This window comes from Miscanthus floridulus, chromosome 10 (assembly GCF_019320115.1).
Source record: "Miscanthus floridulus cultivar M001 chromosome 10, ASM1932011v1, whole genome shotgun sequence".
NCBI classification, from domain to species: domain Eukaryota; kingdom Viridiplantae; phylum Streptophyta; class Magnoliopsida; order Poales; family Poaceae; genus Miscanthus; species Miscanthus floridulus.
This window is the reverse complement of record NC_089589.1, coordinates 111,568,757-111,590,461: the sequence shown is the minus strand read 5'-3', so window position 1 is coordinate 111,590,461 and position 21,705 is coordinate 111,568,757. Positions and strand designations below refer to the sequence as shown.

The following is a 21,705-nucleotide window of genomic DNA, read 5'->3' as shown; positions in this document are numbered from 1 at the left end:
CATAGTTAAACTTAAATTTTTTTGAGTTGATTCAAATCTAGGACGGAGGAAGCATTTCATAAAAATTAATACTACATACTTTTACCAATTTAAATAAAATGTAATAAAATATATTTACACTAAATAAATAGAGACGTATTTAATTCATTCATTGAGCTATAAACAAAGGACACTTCAACAGTCGCTATTGCAGGTCTATTTCTTGAGCTATACTTTTACCACGGGTGCTAATCAAACAAAGGAAAGTAACTATGATACTATTAATAAAGTAGCATCTCCGTGAGATAGTAGATAGCGTATGAGAACCAAATTACTCCAGGCAGCTCTCCCTGAGCCAGGTGACCCCTTTCGGGTGCCAGGACCTGGCAGGATCTCATCAGGGCTCCAACCAAATGAGTTACAGGAAACCTCCAAGCAACTCATCGCCTAGACAGTTTGGAACCAAACAGCCCCATATTAATTAAACAAGCTCGGTGTGGTGGTGATGAAAATCGAGTGAACCTTAATCTATGTGTTGGGCTATCTGGTCAGATAGAAATGATGCAATATTCAGAAACATTCAGCCATCCATCTTCAAGCACATCAATATTAAGTTATCCTTCGAGCAAAGCAGACTTATTTACCATTTATTAGTCAATGGCCAGATGCTTATGTATAATTCCTTTGATTTCTTTGTAACCTTCTTTGTTTCGTGAAGACTGTTGTAAGAACTCTCTAATAATTTAATAAAAGCACAGTAGGGGCTTGCACCCTCCTGTTTTCCTCAAAAAACGAACCAATGGAACTTGTTACCGCTGGTCCAAATTGATGATGCCCTTGCAAGGTTTTACAAAGAAAGAAAAGTTTCGCACATTCAACAATAAATCAGTTTGAATTAAAAACCGGGCATGCAAAGCGACAGAAGAAAGAACCAAGGTTTTATTGCCCAGATTTTCTTATAAGATGCTACTGCCTACAACTACAAGCTTCCCTATAAGGTTCTTCGTAAACCTAAACCTGGAAACTTTAGACTCTGCTTTTTTTATTGGCATCGCTAGCGCTCGGACGTCTGGACAGACGTGCACGTCCGAATGCTTGCACAGCCTGCCCCCGTCCGCCTTCGCCCCAACCCCATCCGCCTTCACTCCGCCCCACGCGCGCACTTCGCCCCCACCTCTGTGCCCTCCGGTCGCCCCAGACACCCTCCTCTCTCTCCGCGTGGGCGGCCATCAGGAGCCAGCTGAGGATGAGCATGCCCAAAGCGCGCCCCGACCGTAGCACCACAGCCCACCGGCCCCCAGCGCCTCCGTCCGCCGGCCCCCCAATGCTCCACCTTGTCAAATGACTTCTCAAAATCTAGCTTGATGATAACCATTTCCCTTTTAGATTTGTGGCAAATATGCAAGTACTCTAGTGCCCAGGCTAAGCAATCCTGTATTGTCCTCTTCTTGATGAAACCACACTGGTTTTTGTGGATGAGACTTGGAATTACTTGCAATCTATTAGCCATGATTTTGGTGATGTGCTTCAAAGAGCCATTTAGGAGAGAAACTAGAAATGGGGCGCGGCGTTGCTACACCTGCCCTGGACACCTCCTCTAGATTTGGACTAGTATTGCAATGGATAGCAGAACATAGAAATATACCAGGAAGACAGTTGACAGTTCACAATTCATACCTAAATGAAGCACAGAGGATCACATTGAAATGAATTTCAGAACTATGTAATATGCTCTTTGAGGGAGTATAAATGTTTTGTTCCTTAACAAAGAGAAGGGATTGTTCAGATAATGATATATTATTGAGGTGCAACTTTATTTGTTTATATAAAAGCCTTTGTTCCGATGTCTTGGAGAACCTGCAATTAGCCAGGTGAAATGGAAAATGAAAAGGAAGAGCCACATGTGAAACAACCTGCACCATTTCCAGATTACAAGGTATGATTGTAAGATATCGTCAGTATCAGCATTACTATTTTTTTCAGTGGCCCAAGTGTTAGCATTTTGACAACGAAGGGAAAAAGAAAAGACATGCCCATGGAGTGGAGCTAGATATCATATATAGTTCTATTGGAGGCGCAACCACCATAGTGTTCTTCTGCATGAATATTCTTTGCTTTGCAGAGGACATAGACAGGGAAAATTCATTAACACATGAATCTTAGTGGGTTAAAAAAAGTAGATTTAGTGGGAAGGGTGTACATGGACAATTCCTTGAGTACACAACATAAAGATATTCTGACTATGAAACCATATCATAAATTAAGTGCATGGAAATAATCAAGTTACCTGGTTGCTATGGGTAGTGAAGCGAGATCTATTGTGAATTGTAGTAAGCTATGTTAACAGACTTAAGCAGGACAGAAAGAAACTATTAGTAAAAATCGATATAGTATTATCTTTCTTGAGAAAACAAAGGTGTTTTACTTTTATCTGGTTTCAGATACTGCAATACCTGTACGGAACAACTATCTTTTTGGTGTGTATGTTTGACATGTCTAAATAATCAAGCGCTGTCTCTACATCTGCTGTAAGATACACAAGGTTTTCTTCACCATTTTCACATGCTCCAAGATAAGGTCCTGGCCACTTTTTCAATGATCCAATTATCAGCATACAGAGAAATTTTTTGAAGATGGCTGGCCCTTTCTCCACTGCCACCTGTGAACCACAAGTGAACTGGCTTTGGAAATCTCCCATTCACTGGATAGCAGTATACAACCTGCAACTGGCATTAGTTAATTGGTAAAAAAATTCAAGGTAATATTAAATTTTGTGCTTGCAGAAGATATAGAGCAGATTTTTACAACAATATTAATGCAGGCATAAGTACTAGTGCCCTTCTCATAAGCTTGCTGTTAAAAAAGTTCGAGAAAGAAATATGGGCACAGAACCTCTAGTTACTACAAATGACATAAGGTGCAGTTATGTAAACCAATGGTACAGTAGTTTATCCAACAAGTCTGCACTTTGTAGTCAGTTTATAGCCATTGCACATATACTTCAAATCTGATGATCTTAAGAAGAGGGCATCAGTTCAATTATTATTGGTTACTTAGTTTACCAAATTATGAGATCTTTCAAATACACAGGTTAGTCAGTCGCCTCAGATAAACTACTCAGGTGTAGGATCCCCGAAAGAAAACTGACTGGGTCCAATGCCATCTAGATGACCAATCACTTTATTTGGTCGCATAAGGTCCACAAACTTGAGGTCTGGCAGCATATGAGAAAATTAATACTTGTACTTCAATAGGCTTTCTCGTGATCTTTTCCTAGAACTATGCTCAACACAGAAAATCTATAAAACTCCATATAATTGCACTGGGTAGTAACAAAGTTAAGTTATTATATCAATCATACTAGTTCAAAATAGTGTGGTATGCAGAATTAGCACACTGTCATCAGATTAAACGATGCAACAATGATATTGATGCTTTTGGTGAAAAAAAAATATTTGGCACCTGGCATGAAGAGCATTTGATAGTAACAAGTTCACCTAGACAAAATGTAGCCTTTCTCGGAATGCATCGGCCATGAGCATTGGATAATTGCAAATGCGTCAGTCAAGTTAGCATCATCCATTTTGCTGGCACAGGCCTAGTACCGTGCTGCCACCGGTACTGTCACACCCAATTTTAAGGATAAAATTGAATGCACAAAACTCGTGTGTGCCCAGGAATCAATCACACACACAAGCTGACAAATTACATAAAGTATCATCACGGTGTCTCATACATCAGAGTTATAATAAAACTTAGTCTTATACATCACAGCGGAAAAAAATAAAAAGATAATAAAGCTCTCGTGAGCGTCATCACAGGGAAGGTCAACTGGTTGTCCACAAGCCTAATAATCCTCCGGGAAATCCTCATACCCATTGTCATCTGTTACCCATCCGGGATTTTTATCCAAGTAAAGAAAATAAACAAGTGTAAGTACATTCCGTACTTAGCAAGCTAACATGGGGTTATGAAGCTCAAAAAGGATAGACTCTGGTTTACTGCAGTTAGCATTTTTAATAGGTCAAGCTTTTATTATCAAGTATTATCAAGTTATGCTTAAGCTCCCATTTAATTCCCATAAGAACATATATCGGGGTCAAGTGTACCATATATCATCTTTGAACAACTTTAAATGATCATCAACAAGTAACCAGTTATTTTGTGAGTTTTCCGGGCTGCTCGTAACCATGAGCATGACTGTTATAACAGTTTGTTACCCTCTGTAGAGGTGGTGCACATTCACCGCGAGTCGTGATCCCCATATGCCCGGGTTAATTACTCCCATGTCACTACCAAGGTGAGCGGGCAGGGTACACTATGAAGCCATTTCATAGGTTTCCCTAACAAGTTAGGGCCGCTAGGTTTCCTTGGCAGGCAGATGTAGTAACCCCCCTTTCCTATGGCACATATCCATCGCGGCTATACTCATAGGAACAGAGGCAGCCCTATACCCAACGTGGCAAGCCCCATTTGCGTCAAAAAGGTAACCTCTAACTAACTAGAAAAGATCCTATTACTGAGCTAAAGTCAGAGCCATATGACTCTCCCGGTTGCACTATCAGTCTTAGCTTTTGCCGACAGATAAGTCCTTATGGAGGGCTGGGAGCAACATGAACAAGGGTCATTTGCACTTTCGCCCTATGGAACAGTTATTATAAATCATGTTACTCACTTTGTTCCATAGAATCATTCATCATCATGTATATCAAGTTCAGTTAGAGCACTAGCAATCTACCCATATGCATTTAACCCATAGGAGACAAGGAACAGGATAAACAATCACTAAGATGTCCTTACGGGTATCAAAATTAGACACATGCAAATGAGTGGTTGATTTAAAGTGAAATAGGACATCAAGGAAGGCCCATGCTATACTTGCCTTGGTTCACAAACTCGTGCTGGTCCTGCTGGTCGTCGAAGAGTTCTTGGTCTCCAACGTTTTTCTCACTGTCAGAACGCGACCAACACGGCAATATACAACATTCCAAAAGCATTCATGCAAAGCAAACATTTCTATCATTAGAACAGTACACCAACAGTATTGAAAACAAGATAAAATGTTTGTAAACATAATCTACGTCTCGCTACGATCACGTCAACACGAAGTTCACGAAAAACAGAGCTAAAATGCGAAAGTTATGATTTAAATGGGTTTTCCTATAGCCATATATTTAATTAAATCTAATCATGAAATTAAAAAGTTCCAAACTTGACTAACAGTAGCTCCAACATGTAGCTTATGAAATTACGAAGCTAACGCGATTTGAATGGATCAATTCAGAGCTAAAACGACAATTTTATAAGCGAAACAGTTCAAATGGCATTTCTGTAAATACTGAAAACGTATTTGTGACTTAAGCCGTGGAGTTTACGCTTTCCAATCAAGATTGCGCATTCGGGGAAATACGCTTTGGGCTGCGGGTTAGGACTTAGAAAAGTCCAGGGACTCTTTTGCAAAACAGCCACGCGAAGGGGTAACTTCTAATCCTGGCCGTTGATCTCGCGATAGGCGGTTAGGATCGGTCTGGGGAGGGAAGGTCGGCCGGAACAGTGTCCCCGGTGACCAGGCGCCATGGCCGGCGGCATGAAGGACTCGGTCGCACGCGGTTAGGGGCTAGGGTTCACCAAACGGACATCCGAGGGCACCGGTGAGCGTGGGGGAAGAAGGGGGGGGGGTCGCGGCCATGCCAAAAAGGTGACCAGAGGGGAAGGTTGAAGCGGCGGCCGCCATGGCCGACGGCCAAGAGCTTCCCGGCCGCACTCAAAATGGCCACACAAGCCATCAAACGCCAAAGGAGAAAGTCGGGGAGAGAGAGGAGAGCACGGGGGTCTCACCGCGGGAAAGAAATGGGTCGGAGATGGCTCGGGGAAGGCGGGTCATGGCGGTTCCGATCTCAGCGGACGGTGGGGCTTTTCCGTGCGACGGTGGCGGCCTCCGAAGCGCGAGCGAGGGAGAAATTAGAGCGAGGAGCGAGAGAGAGACACACGGGGGCTCGGCTTCGCTTAAAAAGAGGCCGGGGCGCGGGGAGGGCGCTCCCACGACGCGCAACGTGGGCGCGGGTGGCGGTTGCGGCCTGCGGCTTGACTGGCGCGGCGGTTTCAGAAGGAGGGAGACGGCGCCGACAGGTGGGGCCAGGCGGTCAGCGTCCGGGCGCGGGGCGCAGGCGCGCGGCAACGGCTGGCGCCCGAGCGGGCCGGCGGGGCTTGCTGGGCCGAGCAAAGCGAGCGGCTGGGCCAGCGGTGCCGGGCTGAGCGGGGAAAGGGGAGAGGGGAGGGCGAACGGGCCGCGGGAAAGGAAAAGGCCATGTGGGCCGAAAGTGAGGAAGGGGAGGAGATAATCATTTTTCCTTTTTATTTTCCAAACAAATTTTCCCAAAAGCATTTTCAAATAATTTTTGAATTCATTTGAACTCTAATCCAAGAACAATCATCACATGAATAAATAGTGCAGCAGCATGTATGCATCAAAAGTTTCTAATCTTATAATTGATTTTAATTCCCCAAAAATTATTAATTTCCTATAATTGAATGCACACTTATTAACATAATTAAATTAAATTTATTTATTTTAAAAGAATGAAAAGTTTTGGGTGTTACAGGTACCCACGTGTCAAGGGACAAGGTAGTGGATGCGAGGATGCGAGCAAGACATCGACATGGCCAAGGATGCTTGCCATGTTGTTCTAGGGCCGAGGACGTTTGGGCCTAGAGTTGGTTCAGTGAGCAGCTTACCTTGGGGAATTTCAACAAACAGCTGCGCTGCATCATCCATGTCCGGCTGCTGGAGCACTGCCCCGTGCTCTTTGTGGCGTGTGAGGTCGCACAGGCATGGGGAAGCTACGAAGCGCCGGTGGTGCTGGTTGACTACTTTGTCACAATTGACATGCTTGGTGGTAGGTTGGTGGCCCCGCGATGCTCGGCCCGCTGGACCACCTGCTCGCACCGCCTCTCCCGCCGCGCCGCCACCATGTTGGCGGGCCTCATGCGACGGCGTGGTGGCTAGTGCCTCCTCTTACTCGCACCTCTGCAGCTCCACGTTGGCGTGCCGACGCTCTTTCTCCGCCGCCTTCTGTTCCGCCATCGCCAGTCGATACGTCTTTGTCGTCAGTGGTGCCCGCGAAGAGGAACCCAACTTTGGGCGAAAGTGTGTCGAGTTGAGGATCCAAGCACACACCCGTGTTGCGTCGCGCTGGGCACGCCGGCGGATTGCGCCTGTGCCGGTGGCACGCACTCCTGGCGGCGTTCACTGGGAGCTACATCCGTGTGGCGGCGTGCTCGGCTCGCTGCGCCATGCCAGCACTTGCAGTCCGTGGTGGCGGTCATGTATGGCTGGCCTAGGCCCTAGGGCCCGTGCCCGTGCCGTGCGGCGCTCGACTCGCCCTCGTCGCCTCGCTGGTGGACCGCGCAGCGCCGAGCGCGACGACGGGAGGGGCCGACCCCGCGCCGCCGGCCCACCACACATCCAGGTGGCCTCGCACGGTCCCGGCCCCGCTAGGGCGAGGCAGCACAATTCGCGAGCCGAGCGGGTGGCGACGATTCGCGAAAGTTTGGGTTTCCAGCTTACTGGGCGACAGACCCGTGATGACTCCGATCGGACGGTGGATATCGCATGAACGCTCGATCCAACGGCTAGCGGGTTAGCGGGTGACGTGGCCCTAGCAGGTGCCCGCGGTTTGGGTGCAGGATTCCTATAAGAAGATTGGCCTATAATCATTTATTCTTGATGGACTGTCTATCTTGGGTATCAGGGTGATGTAAGAAGTATTAATGCTTCTTGTGCAGATGTTTCCATTACAGAATGCCAGGCAGAGATCATAAAAGTCATTTGCAATAAAAGGCCAACATTTCTTAATGAACTCATTATTAAAACCGTCTGGACCAGGAGATTTGTCATTTGGTAATTCTTTGACCACTTTGTCAATTTCCTCCTTGGAGAAATTTGATTCCAGTTCATCAAGATTCTCATGTTGAATCATCAACTGTTCCAAATTAAAGAGCATGGACCCAACCCCCACATATGTTGTCCTAGAATACCTGAAACCTTGGCCACTGATGTGCATTTAAAATATTTAGATCCACTGCATGATTATCAAATCAATAATCATGTATTTTAGAACTTGCAGTCAAGTGTGACCATGTCAGGACGAGGCATATGTTCTTCCACTTGAGAACTTATGGTGGATAGCTTGTATTGAGTAACTTCTTGTTTGGCATATGTGCCACAGCAATATATACATTTTAGAGCTTAAACAGAACATATTTTTCTTAATGTTAGTTGGGCCTTTTCAGAGCTGATTACAGTTATAACTATTATATACTCTTGTCAGAAACGTCATTTATTTCTGACCTGAGGGAGTACCTATGTAACTCTGGCTGTTAAGGGAGCTCAGGTTTCAACTGATAACCAGTTGGATATCAACTTCAAATTCGAGACTTCAATATGAATTTGGACCCATTTTCGTTTGTATACGTTATGAAATAATGTGTTACCTGCTGGAGGTATTTGTTGTTGTACCTCAGCCCTTCTTATAGTTGTAGCAGCAGAAAGTGGAAACTTTTTTCTTGGAAATGGAGCCATCCTACCTCAAGAGTAACATTTTAAACATTTGCCTACAGGTTTGAACACAAACGATAAGATTAGAGCAATGGCGGACCTAGGATTTTACCATAGGGTATGCCGCTTAAAAATTTTCTTACACAATTAGTGTTGGAGTGCAGACTTTGTAAAGCGGACACGACACCATTCCATTTCATGGCATATATATCTCACAGGACACAATAAGATGGGATGAAAAAAAAATGCAAAATAAAGGATGAAATGTATTATTTATACTTGTAATATCTAGTGGGGATAAAAAATTGAAAAATAAAAATAAAGACACATGAGGTCTCATGGGATACAACAAGAGAGGATAAAAAAATAGAAAACCTATAGAATGAAGTGTATTATCTATGCTTAATTTTAAAGGGTCAAAAGAAAATGGAAATTTAGAACGGCGTTGTACATAGATGCAAAAGAATGCAAAATGGAAAATGAAAACAAAAAGTGAGGGCCGCCAAGGATTGAACAAGCGACCTCTGGGTTACAAAGCAAGAGGGTTACCATTGGGCCAAGAAGATGTACTAATAAATTTTTCTGCAAATATCAATATCTACAGAGTTATAATCCAGTGTTACGTAATACAAGCTGCCCCACAGGGTATGCCGTGGCGCACCTAGCATACCCAGTGGGTCCGCCCCTGGATTGGAGATGTGGGAGGCAGGAACTTCTACCTGCACAAGAATGATTAACGGGCTTTCATCCTGTTCGCTTGGCTTATAAGCCGTATTTTTTCATTCAACGAACAATATTTTTCTCTCACAATAAATTAGCTAACAGTACATTCAGCCATGACATATCAGCCAAGCCAACAGGGCATTTACCTCTAGGGCCAGGAGCCTGATGCGAATTCAAGTCGCGGCGACATCAGCCAGAACTCCTCCTTAGGACAACCATCTGGTGGTGCTACAAATCAGTACCAGGTCCTCACCATTGTCATCTGTAAGGCTGTCTCTAACAGGAGACCCATTGCGGAACCTAAATCTAAAATAGGTCTCCAATACAATATATATAGCCTCCAATAAAGTACCTATATGGAAGACCCATTTTAGGTGCTAGAAGAGGTATAACCCAAATTTGAGTATTCTCTCTCTTGGAGACCTATTTGCAGAAAGGGTTGCCTTTTAGGTCTTTGTTGTTAGAAAAAGACCAAAAATAAGTATTGAACCCTTTACCTGTAACGCTACCTAAAGGACGAATGAGTCTTGTATTTTGAATCGTGGCCGCCGGACTTGGCAGATCTGGAGGTTCATCACCTGCAACAACTGTACATTACAGCAGCACAATGAGTCTTGAATCTGCACACAGTGCAGCCAAGAAGTAGTTAGTTAACCAGTAAAAGGTGTGGCATGAATTCCAGTAATTCGTGTGGTGTGGTGTGTAATCCTAATTCATAGCAGTAGTTAACCAGTATACATGCCATAGTGGTTAAACCGCAAAAAGAATCAGTGGGGATGATGGCCCCAAGAAACAGAGTCATGGGCACCTATCGCAGATTTAAGATGTGTCCATGGACATGTATTTAGCATACGGGACTGCTATACAAATTCAAAAGTAGTGGTTAGAATTTTTTTTTTACAGTTCTCTCTCACTGTACGTACCCTCCTAAGCAGCTTCGTTTGCTTTGCTTTGCCCTAAGTAGTTAAGAAAAAAAAGTCAATGTTTCTATATTTTTGTATTTATTAGTTTTAGTAGTTACTCAATAATCTTGATGTTTGATTTATTTCGCATTATTAGAAAAAAATAGTAAATGTATCATATTTTCAGGAGTTAGAATTAGTTTTTCTTTTTGAGTTAGAATTAGTTAGTTATGAGTTTCTAAATAAAATAGGTTTAGTTGATATTCCAAAATTCAAGAGTATCAAAGGCAAACCATGGGCTGATTCTGATTGGTCTAGCAGACATATGTTATGGTCCAGATTGGTCTAGCAGACCGGGCCTAGCATAACAATGGATACGCAGAGTGTTCGGCTAGCATGAAACTACTACTATTTATGCTGATATCTTGTGAGAGAAAAACACTGCTCTGGTTGAAAAAAGAGAAAAACCAGCCGGCCGAAGTATCCCAGCCGAACACTCCCAGGGTTGAGGAAAGCAGGAGGCCGTCAGGGTATGAAATTTCGGGCTGAAAATGGCCCACTTACAAAGCAGCCATTTAAATCATTGTCCGTGGACAATTTCACTTCATGTCAATAGCACAGTGGTAAAGGAGCTCTTTACAAAAAAAGGGGTATTCGGCCGAAAATGTTATACTTCATTTTTTTCCGTCATATTACATACTGTATATCGGTGAAGGAGGCCTTTCCAGAGCAATTGGTTTTGATTCACCTATACCAAGACCTTATTATGACCATTTTTTTTGTAGTTCAGTTTTAATTAGTTTTCCTAACCGTTTTGACTTTATTTTAATTAATTTCCTAACAATGGTTACTTATTCTCATTATTATTTGGCTATCTTTTACGTATAAATGTCATTATTTTTTAAAAATTACAAAATGAGTGTTAACAAAATATGCAATGAACACCATAGTCTCAACTTAACGAAGGGATCAAAGATAAGGGCTGCAACAATAGCCACCGGCCCTGTTCGTTTGGAGGAATTTGGAGGAATCCGGAGAAATTTGGGAGAGCATGAACAGTGAATTCCGGTCAACCAGCCGAACGGCCCCACTATAGTTTAATCTAAGCTTTTGAATAAATGCATATTAATGACACACAAAGATGCCATTCAAATGGAAGAAAAACTATCGATATGGATAAAAAGCATATGACAAAATTTCTTATTTGACGCTACTATATCTAGCTTTTACCCGTCAGCATGGCCGAGCTGGGGACTGGAGCGCCTGTAGGGACACGACACCCTTTCCTGGTGGAAGAGGAAACAGAGCTTAGAACAGAGCCACGGAGGGAGTTTGGCTTAACAATTTTTTTTGGGCTGGCAGGGCGTTTTGATCCATTCATCAAACTCACAAGTGTACAATGGAACACATAATATTAGGCATGAAAGATAGAGATAATATCAAACAAGGGGGCCAAGGAATTTTTCACGTATAGTAGTGTCAAATAAGGAGTTTTGTTTAAACATATAAGTCAGTAATTGATAAATTTACCATAAATAGATAGAGACTACATAAGGTAAATAGATAGAGATAAAATAAATAAAAAGGAAACACACAATAGTTTAATATAAGTAATTTTTATGAGTCAGAGCCACAGAGGTATTAAACAATAAGGTAATCTTATATCTTCTAAATTCTATCTCGCACGGGTTGATGGACTATTGTGAATAGTATAGCTGCAGGATTGCAGCCGCACGGTACATTGCATGGAAATTGCAACCCTATGATGACTCATTCAACACTACGGCAATGATGGGAACCTATATGCAAAAATGAAATTTGGAACTTATTTTAGATAGACAGACACGCCCATATATATGAGAGTGTTCTTTATCCTTTTACCAATGGCGTTGTTGGTACACTGAGGTGGCATTTGATCAATGTCTAACGTCGCTGAATATAATGCCATGGACTGACGGTGGCGCTCATCGTCTAGGGTTCCACTTCCCAATCTCTGTGCTGAGCTATGTGGTCTTGGGAGGTATCTTGGAATTTGACTGGTTAGTAACACGTTATGAAAAATAATTCTCCTTTTTTTTTAAAAAAAATTGTTTTGTATCATTAGTTCATATGTTCTCAGACCACAAATATTTTGCCAACGAATTCATCAACACTTGCAGCTGTATGGAAGGATTGTGAGGCACCTGATATCTACATTGCTTCGAAGACAAGCGAAAGCACCTACTGTTTATGAAATGTTGCCCAGGAATAAGTGGAAAGCATAGATATGGATGGGTGTGGAGGATATGATCCCCATTGAAGTAAGCTAGAGGATACACACGATAGTCATCTTCCTGAAATGCAAACTGGAAAGTGAGAAGAATATGGAGGATAGTACATTGTTCTTTTGAGGGAAGCCACCTGGCACACTTTATTGATTTGCAAAGATAGTTACATCACTTTGTTGATTTTGTAAACAACTTCCTTTCAGTGTTTCTTTTGTTTATTGAAATGAAGAGATGGATTATTTGAGGACTGGACATGATGGCTTTATTAAAATTCCATAGAAAGCGAAATGGACAATTTTCTAAGATGGTGTGTTCACCTGTCTCTGGGGAAGAAGTTTTTCAGTAACATCTTACTGTCTAAGAAAACAAAAACATCAGTCAGTTCGATGAAAACCAAATCACTACTACAAAATGGATTTTCGAAGGTGGATATCTTTTTTTTTTCCAGAGAGACTGGCAACTCTGGTCTAACCAATGATCACTATAAATCGACATTTATAGAGGCAGTCAAAATGCAAGCCGTCCTTCTCAGGACACGAACCCATGACCTACTACTGAACACTCACTTGTGACTTGTGAGTATATAAATATGATTCTATCTTTTTATGAATATTTTGTAATCTTGTATTAAATATTTTGGGTACTAAATGAACTCAAATGAAAAATGTTTCAACCATAAAGTTTTAAATCTTTTCATCAATCAATAACTACAAATTTGGTATATAGTAGTGTAACGTCCCAGAGTCCAAATAGCTCAGATCCACTCTACATGCTGAGTGAATCACACCTACCACCATCACATTTACGCTTTCGTTCTCGCTTCACGTAAAAGGATTAACTCAGGGATGGTGGGATGGACTCTAGAAGCCTTATATGTTGGTCTAACCCACCTTTAACAACCAAGACGGGACTAAACCCCACATAATATATCTCATTAACGTGCACATGGGCCACTACGGGCCAAATTCCAAATTGGGCCAGATGTGACAAGTAGGTGCCTCCATCCGAGACTGTTTGAAAATTTTAAAATTTGAATATCAAAATATATGAATTTAAAACAAATGTTTGATATACTAAACAACTTCAAATAAAAAACTTATCAACAACAAACACGTAGACTAGGCCGGCCACTACAACTTTAGTATTAACAATTTGAACATATTTGGGAGTCTAAAATTTGAATTTCAAAATCTATGAACTTAAAACACATATTTGGGAGTCTAAATGAATCCAAATAAAAAACATTTCAATGACTGAGACCCCTTGCTATAATAATTAAGTACTTGGTATCCTGCACCTAGCAATACAGACAACGACTGAGACTCCTTGCTATAAGATATACATAATGGACTGCCAAATGTGGTCTTCATCTAGCGAAATTCTTACAAACCTTTAATGAGTAGTGAGCTAGTGGCATATGGTACAAACCTTTTGCTCTTCTTTCATGAGTAGTGGGAGGTATCTGGAAATTCAACAGGTTAGTAACATGCCCCTCATATAAAACAATTCTCCCTCTGCAAAATTTCATTCGTTAAGATGTTTTGGATCACCCATATTCTCAACAAACTCATCAGTACTATAGCTCTAGCTGACGCTGCATGCTTTAGTTCCATGGTATTTATCACGATGCTGTTTGCTTGGTTGCGGGCCATTAAGAAAATAATCCTTAGCTGCAACCATAAATCCATATCCCAATAGCCTTTTGCTTCTTCTTTCATGAATTTGTTTAAGAAAACATAGGAGCACAAATTACTGCCGTAACAATTATTTGAAATATTTTTAATAATGAAAGATTGAAAAGTAATTTATCACTTTAGCGACCTACGACTGGACGACAGGGCTGTTGGCTGAGCTCATTGGAATTATGAAGACAGGAAAGTAGCAATACCGATAGTCATATTTGTCATTTTGAGAAGTTGATGTTTCAGCATTAATTAACTTATATAAAAAAACACAACCAGCATACATGTTGAATATTATATGGGTTTAGGCCCATATTTTATTTAATAAAACAATCAATTCTAGGCCCATATTAAATGCTGTGGTACAATATAGTTTTAGTCTCGTATGGAATTTTGATTGATTGTTGACTCAAGTTAAATAGGCTACACACTTGTGCACTTATAGAGAAGTTGAAAGAGGCTAAAGGCGTGCCACACGCGCGCACGCGGCAGCCTCCACTGTTGAGGCGTGGTGAGCGATACGTGCATGACGTGTCATGCATGAGCGCGGGTGTGGGTTGGTTTTGCCACTTGGGCTGGCTAAGGAAGAGGAAGAGGTATAGGCGCTAATGTGGAGGAGTTATTTATGGGTCAGTTATCATCCACTACAGTAGTGATTACTCGTAATCACTTCGACTCATCGTCTCCCTAATCTCTCCGGCATTACCTTCCCTCCCATCTCCCTGTTGCCTCACGCGCCATATCAATCCATCCTTGAGTCGAGTACTCCCCATCCCATCCTCTGTGTGCACGGAGCTTTGGGAGAGGAGGCCTCCAGAACCGCCGTTCGCATCGGGATACCTGCTCTGGTGTGTGCGGGCGATTAGGTCTTTGTGGAGCGTCTCCGCGACTACTCGCCGTCTTCATCTTCATCGGAATGTCTTCATCTCCTTCTTGGGTTCTTCCTCGGCGAGGGACGGCACTGTGTACATCTTCTTGCAATGACTGTGGTCCGCGACTTCGAGCAAGTCACCATGAGTGGGTCTTGAATCACCAGTGCCTTGAGCATGGGTCCCTCCACAGGGTACATCTCTATTCTCAAATTTGTTGAGTTCAATCTCTTTTCCGCCATGATCAGTATGATGTTCATCAACATAATTGCTGCTAATCTGAGTAGTAGTAAAATCACACACGTGCACATATTTGTCATCACAAATTTGTTAATATTTTTCTAGATTAATTTTAACATGAAATTGTCTAAATTCCTAACAATCCAAAAACCTGATATTAGGCAATTTTCTGTTAGTGGTTTTGCTGCTGCTTTGAAGCCAAATGATTTTGATGGAATAAATTACAAGACATGGCGTGCTAAGATGGTGCTATGACTTACTGCTATGAACTGCTATCACGCCGCATAGGGGAAACCTAAACAATTAACTCCCGAGGAGGAGGAAAAGTTCAAGGTAGCCGATAACCTATTTCGAGGCACCGTGATTAGTGCACTTCATAGCAAGTATGAGGAGAGCTACCTTCGTAGGCAAGGAATTATGGGATGCACTTGATGCTATACCTCATGTAGCAGCTGTTTGACTATAAAATGGTTGACAACCGTTCTGTGGTCGAACAAGCTCATGAGATACAGGCACTGGCTAAGAAACTCGAACAGTTCCCATGTGTGTTGCCCGACAAATTTATGGCCGACGGTATAATCGCTAAGCTGTCACCTTCTTGGAGAGATTTTGCTACCTCTCTAAAACACAAGAGACAAGAGTTTAGCGTGGCTGAGCTTATTAGGTCTCTTGATGTTGAGGAGAGGGCTAGAGCAAAAGACATGCGTGGGAAAAGCGTTGAGTCTTCTAGTGCCAATATGGTGTAGAAGAAAAATTCAAATGCATCTTGTAATAATAAGAAGAAGAACAAGTAAGAGAACAACTCGAAGCCTAAACAAACAACCACTTTTAAGAAGAAAAAGAACAACAAAGATGGTGGTTGCTTTGTTTGCGGGAGTGATGAGCATTGGGCAAGTTCATGCTCTGACCGCAAATTTAAGCAAGAGAAGAAATATGCAAACATGGTTATTAGCAAGGCTGAAGGAGGAACATCTAGGTATGTTAATTCTTTACCTATTGTTCTTTCAGTTTATCATTCGCCTAAGTGGTGGATGGACACTGGGGCTAATATTCATGTGTGTCCTGATGCCTCTTTGTTTTCTTCTTATTAGGTTGGCGGGTCTGGAGCCTTGCTGATGGGGAACAGGTCCCTTGCGTATGTTCTTGGTGTTGGTATGGTCATTCTGAAGTTCACTTCGGGAAAGACGGTGCTGCTGAATAACATGCAACATGTCCCCTCCATAAAAAAGAATCTAGTTAGTGGCTCTCAATGATGTTGAGATGGTTATAAAGTTGTCTTCGAGTCCAATAAATGTGTTCTGTCAAAGTATGGAACTTTTATTGGTAAAGGTTATGATTGCGGAGGCTTGTTCCGCTTATCCTTGCATGATGATGTGTGTAATACGATTGAGAACAATGCTATTATCCCTGATGAGTCAAATATTTGGCATTCACGTCTTCATCATGTTAATTTTGGTTGTCTATCGCGGCTTGCAAATCTGAATTTAATCCCAAAAATTAATTTGGTCAAAGATTCTAAGTGTCATGTGTGTGTGCAATCTAAGCAACCTCGTAAGCCTCACAAGGCTACGGAGACGAGGAACTTGGCACCATAAGAACTAATCTATTCCGATCTATGCGAGATGAATGGTGAGTTGACTAAAGGTAGCAAAAGATATTTCGTGACTTTTATAGACAATTGTACTAGATTTTGCTATGTGTACCTATTAAAAACAAAAGATGAAGCATTGCATTACTTTAAGATCTATAAAGCTAAAGTAGAAAATCAACATGAGAGGAAAGTTAAACGGTTAAGGTCACATCGTGGTGGAGAATACTTTTCAAGTGAATTTTCTGAATTCTGCGTAGAACATGGAATTATTCATGAGAGGACACCACCATACTCACCACAATCCATTGGGATTGCTGAAAGAAAGAACCGCACTCTAACTGAGTTGGTTAACGCCATGTTGGAGACAGCGGGACTAAGAAATGGTGGGGTGAGGCTATTTTGACGGCATGTCATGTCTTGAATAGAATTCCTACAAAGAATAAAGAAATCACACCATTCGAGGAATGGAAGAAGAAAAGATTAAATCTCTCTTATTTGCATACTTGGGGTTGTTTGGCCAAGGTGAATGTGCCAATTAACAAGAAGTGCAAACTTGGATCTAAAATTGTTGATTGTGTTTTCCTTGGTTATGCTATTCACAGCGTTGGATATAGATTCTTAATTATAAATTTTAGGGTACCTGACATGCATGTTGGTACTATCATGGAGTCTAGATACGCTACATTTTTTGAAACTGATTTTCCCATGAAAAGTGCGCCTAGCACGTCTAGTCATGAACCTATAATTCCCCATGAGCAATTTATTCCAATAGAACATTATGAGGTACCTCATATGCATAATCCTGAGGAGGGTGACATTGTAGTCACTCGAAAGAGTAAGGGAGATAATGGACTGCAAAGTCTTTTGGTGATGACTACATTGTGTTCCTTGTGGATGATGAACCAAGAACCATTTCAGAGGCATATTCCTCTCCTGATGCTGACTTGTGGAAGGAAGCAGTACGGAGTGAGATGGATTCAATCATGTCTAATGGAACTTGGGAAATTGTTAAATGTACTTATGGATGTAAACCAATAGGATGCAAATGGGTGTTCAAGAAAAAGCTAAGGCCTGATGGTACAATTGAGAGGTACAAGGCAAGGCTTGTGGCCAAGGGTTATACCCAGAAAGAAGGTGAAGATTTCTTCGATACTTATTCACTTGTAGCTCGATTGACCATAATTAGAGTGTTACTTTCTCTAGCTACCTCTCATGGTCTTATCATTCATCAGATGGATGTAAAGGCGGCTTTTCTAAACGGAGAGTTAGAGGAGGTGATCTATATGGATCAGCCAGATGAATTTGTAGCAAATGGTCAAGATGTCATAGTGTGTAAGTTATTGAAGTCCTTATATGGCCTAAAACAAGCTCCTAAGCAGTGGCATGAGAAGTTTGATAGAACTTTGACATATGCCGGCTTTGTTGTAAATGAAGCCGACACATGTGCGTACTATCGGTATGGTGGGGGCGAATAAGTGATCTTGTGTTTATATGTTGATGTACTAATCCTTGGAACCAGCCTTAATGTGATTAAGGAGGTTAAGACCTGTTGTCTAATAATTTTGAGATAAAAGACTTAGGAGAAGCTGATGTTATTCTTAATGTCAAGCTATTAAGAGAAGGCAATGGTGGGGTTACACTTTCACAATCCCACTATGTGGAAAAGGTATTGAGTCGCTTTGGGTTTAGTGACTGTCAACCTGCTCCTACGCCTTATGACCCTAGTGCGCTATTAAGAAAAAATCAAAGAATAGCAAGGGATCAATTGAGATACTCCCAAATCATTGGTTCGCTTATGTATCTGGCTACCGCCATGAGGCCGGATATCTCGTTTGCTATGAGCAAACTAAGCCGGTTTGTGTTAAATCCGGGAGACAATCATCGGCGTGCTCTTGAGAGAGTACTGTGCTATCTGAAAGGTACTATGAGCTATGTCATTCACTATACCAGGTACCCGAAGGTACTAGAGGGTTTTTGTGATGCTAATTGGATATCTGATGCTGATGAGCTTTATGCCACAAGTGGATATGTGTTCTTGCTTGAAGGTGGCGCTGTTTCCTGGAAGTCTTGCAAACAGACTATTTTAACAAAGTCAACTATGGAAGCCGAACTCACAGCATTAGACACCGCTGGTGCTGAGGCCAAGTGGCTTCGTGAACTCCTTATGGATTTACCGGTTGTAGAGAAACCTATACCGGCTATTTCTATGAACTGTGACAACCAAACTGTGATAACTAAGGCAAACACTTCTATGGACAACATGAAGTCCACAAGGCACGTTAAGTGGAGATTAAAATCTATCAGAAAATTGAGAAACTCCAGAGTGATAGCGTTGGACTATGTCTACACGTCTAAAAATCTGGCAGATCAATTCGCTAAGGGACTGTCACGTAATGTGAAAGATAATGCATCGAGTGAAATGGGCTTGAGACCCACATGGAGTCTATCATGGTGGTAACCTATTCTATGTGATCGGAGATCCCGTGAAGTAGAATGGTGAAATAAGGCAAGGCAGGGGTAGGCTATGAGGAAAGAACCTTAATTAAACCTTTGTCAGATGCACTTCTTTTCTTTTCTGTATGGCAGGTTGGTTTTATACCTTAATATGTTTCAAAGTGGCTTGTTGAAGCAAAGATATTATCCTACATAACATCTTTTGAGAAACACACCTATGTGAGTTCGATTGCTAGTCATAGTCTATGATATTTGGGTGATCTCTAGATACTCATGAATGGGCTGGGAGTATGACTTATATGCTCCAACCAGAGGGGATGCTTTTTGCAACCTTGTATCAGTAAAGGGCCTAGGTGAAACTTATTTTGCACAAAACTATCAATTCAAGGCATAGTCCATTGTATAGTTTTGAGTAAGCGTAACCTTTGCTCTAGGTGGAAGTTCAACTTAACTGTCTCTATCAAAACACTAGTATATCAAACGACAGAGGAAACTGAGAGCATTTCTTATGTGCCCTAGAATTTGGTGAGGATTGTTGAATATTATATGGGTTTAGGCCCATATTTTATTTAATAAAACAATTAATTCTAGGCCCATGTTAAATGTTGTGGTACAATATAGTTTTAATCCCATATGGGATTTTGACTGATTGTTGACTCAACTTAAATAGGCTACACACTTGTGCACCTATAGTGAAGTTGAAAGTGGCCAAAGGAGTGCCACATACGCTCGCGCCACTGCCGCCGCTGATGCGAGGCGTGGCATTGTGTTGCGTGCGTGCATGATACTCGTAATCACTTTGACTCATCGTCTTCCTGATCTCTCCGGCATTACCTTCCCTCCCATCTCCCTGTTGTCTCACGTGCCTCACCAATCCATCCTCTAGTCGAGTTGTACTCGAGTACTCCTCGTCCCATCCTCTAAACACACAGAGCTTTGGGAGAGCAGCCCTCCGGAACCACTGTTCGCATCGGGACACCTGCTTCGATGTGTGCGGGCTATCAGGTTTTTGGGGAGCATCTCCACAACTTCTCGCCATCTTTGTCTTCATCTCCTTCCTGGTTTCTTCCTCGGCAAGGGACGGCACTGTGTACATCTTCTTGCAATGACTGTGGTCCGCGACACTAAGCAAGTCACCATGAGTGGGTCTTGAATCACCGGTGCCTTGAGCATGGGTCCCTCCACAGGGTACATCTCTATTCTCAAATTTGTTGAGTTCAATCTCTTTTTCGCCATGATCAGTATGATGTTCATCAACATAATTGCTGCTAATCTGAGTAGTAGTAAAATCACACACATGCACATATTTGTCATCACAAATTTGTTAATATTTTTCTAGATTAATTTTAACATGAAATTGCCTAAATTCCTAACAATACATGCATGGCGGTCTGCAGGGTGCACATAATATATGCAGCTATATTTGGAATCATCTTTGGATTTATAGGTTAAAGTGTAAATCGATTGTTTCACTAAGATTTAAACATTTACTGGCTGATGAGATGCAATATTGACCGATTCTTTTCTCTTGAAGTGTCACTATAAGAAAACAAAGAACATCAACAAAAGATTACTCCCCAAAAACAAGCTAACCTTAATAGATGGTACATGATCTGAATTACTTTGAGAAGAGTTACAAAGTACAATTTGTTTTATTTTCAGAAAAGGTGAAGTTTCTTTTGTTTACTGGTAGAAAAAAGCAAAGTTAATTTTTGCATATATTTGTATCCCTATGATGGAAAAGTGGGTATGAAATTTGAATAATGTGAGTGCGCTGCAGTGCAGGCGATTGTTGTTGAAGTTGGAGCTGGTTCTTTGTGTTGACGTCAGAAGTGATCCCAATGAACCACCAATAGGGCCTTGGACGCCCGGGCCGCTACGGATCGAAGAACGCAGCGAGGATGTCACTCTTTCGTGGTGAAGAATGGAGAGGTTTATAAGCAAACCACCAAAGGACAACTAACGTGCTTACGCGACGGAGAACCAGCTAGTTTTCAGGCAAACTAGCAAAGAAACCAAAGCTCTCGCCTGGGAGGGACCCCGTCAGGGCAAAGATGTTGTCGGGTTGCCCTAGGTCGGCCGGCAAGCCTAGGGCATCATCCTTGGTCTTCAGATCAAGGGATGAACATCATGGGGGTTGGAGAAGAGGGCAAAAGGGTTGGACTAGAGGTAGTAGATTGATTTGTTTAACGATTGGATAGATGGAAACTCAATCAGCCATGATCCTCTCATATATATAGAGGGGGGTGGTCTTATCCCAGCAGGAAACCTCTCTAAGCCTTATTTTCAATGTTTCCCACGAGTATGGGACAGTTTAGATCAGAATCCAAAAGGCCAGATCCGAATAGGATTTTCTATTAGGTTTGTCGGAAGTCCTGACTTGGGTCGGAACTCCCGACAGTCGTAACTTTCGACTTTTGTCGGAACTCCCGATGTAGGGA

The 21,705-nt window shown here is 42.0% G+C and overlaps 1 pseudogene; it reads left to right on the top strand.

Annotated features, from left to right (window-relative positions):
• Window positions 1-15,662: 15,662 nt before the first annotated feature.
• On the top strand, window positions 15,663-16,335 carry LOC136489298 (uncharacterized; annotated as a pseudogene).
• Window positions 16,336-21,705: the final 5,370 nt, after the last annotated feature.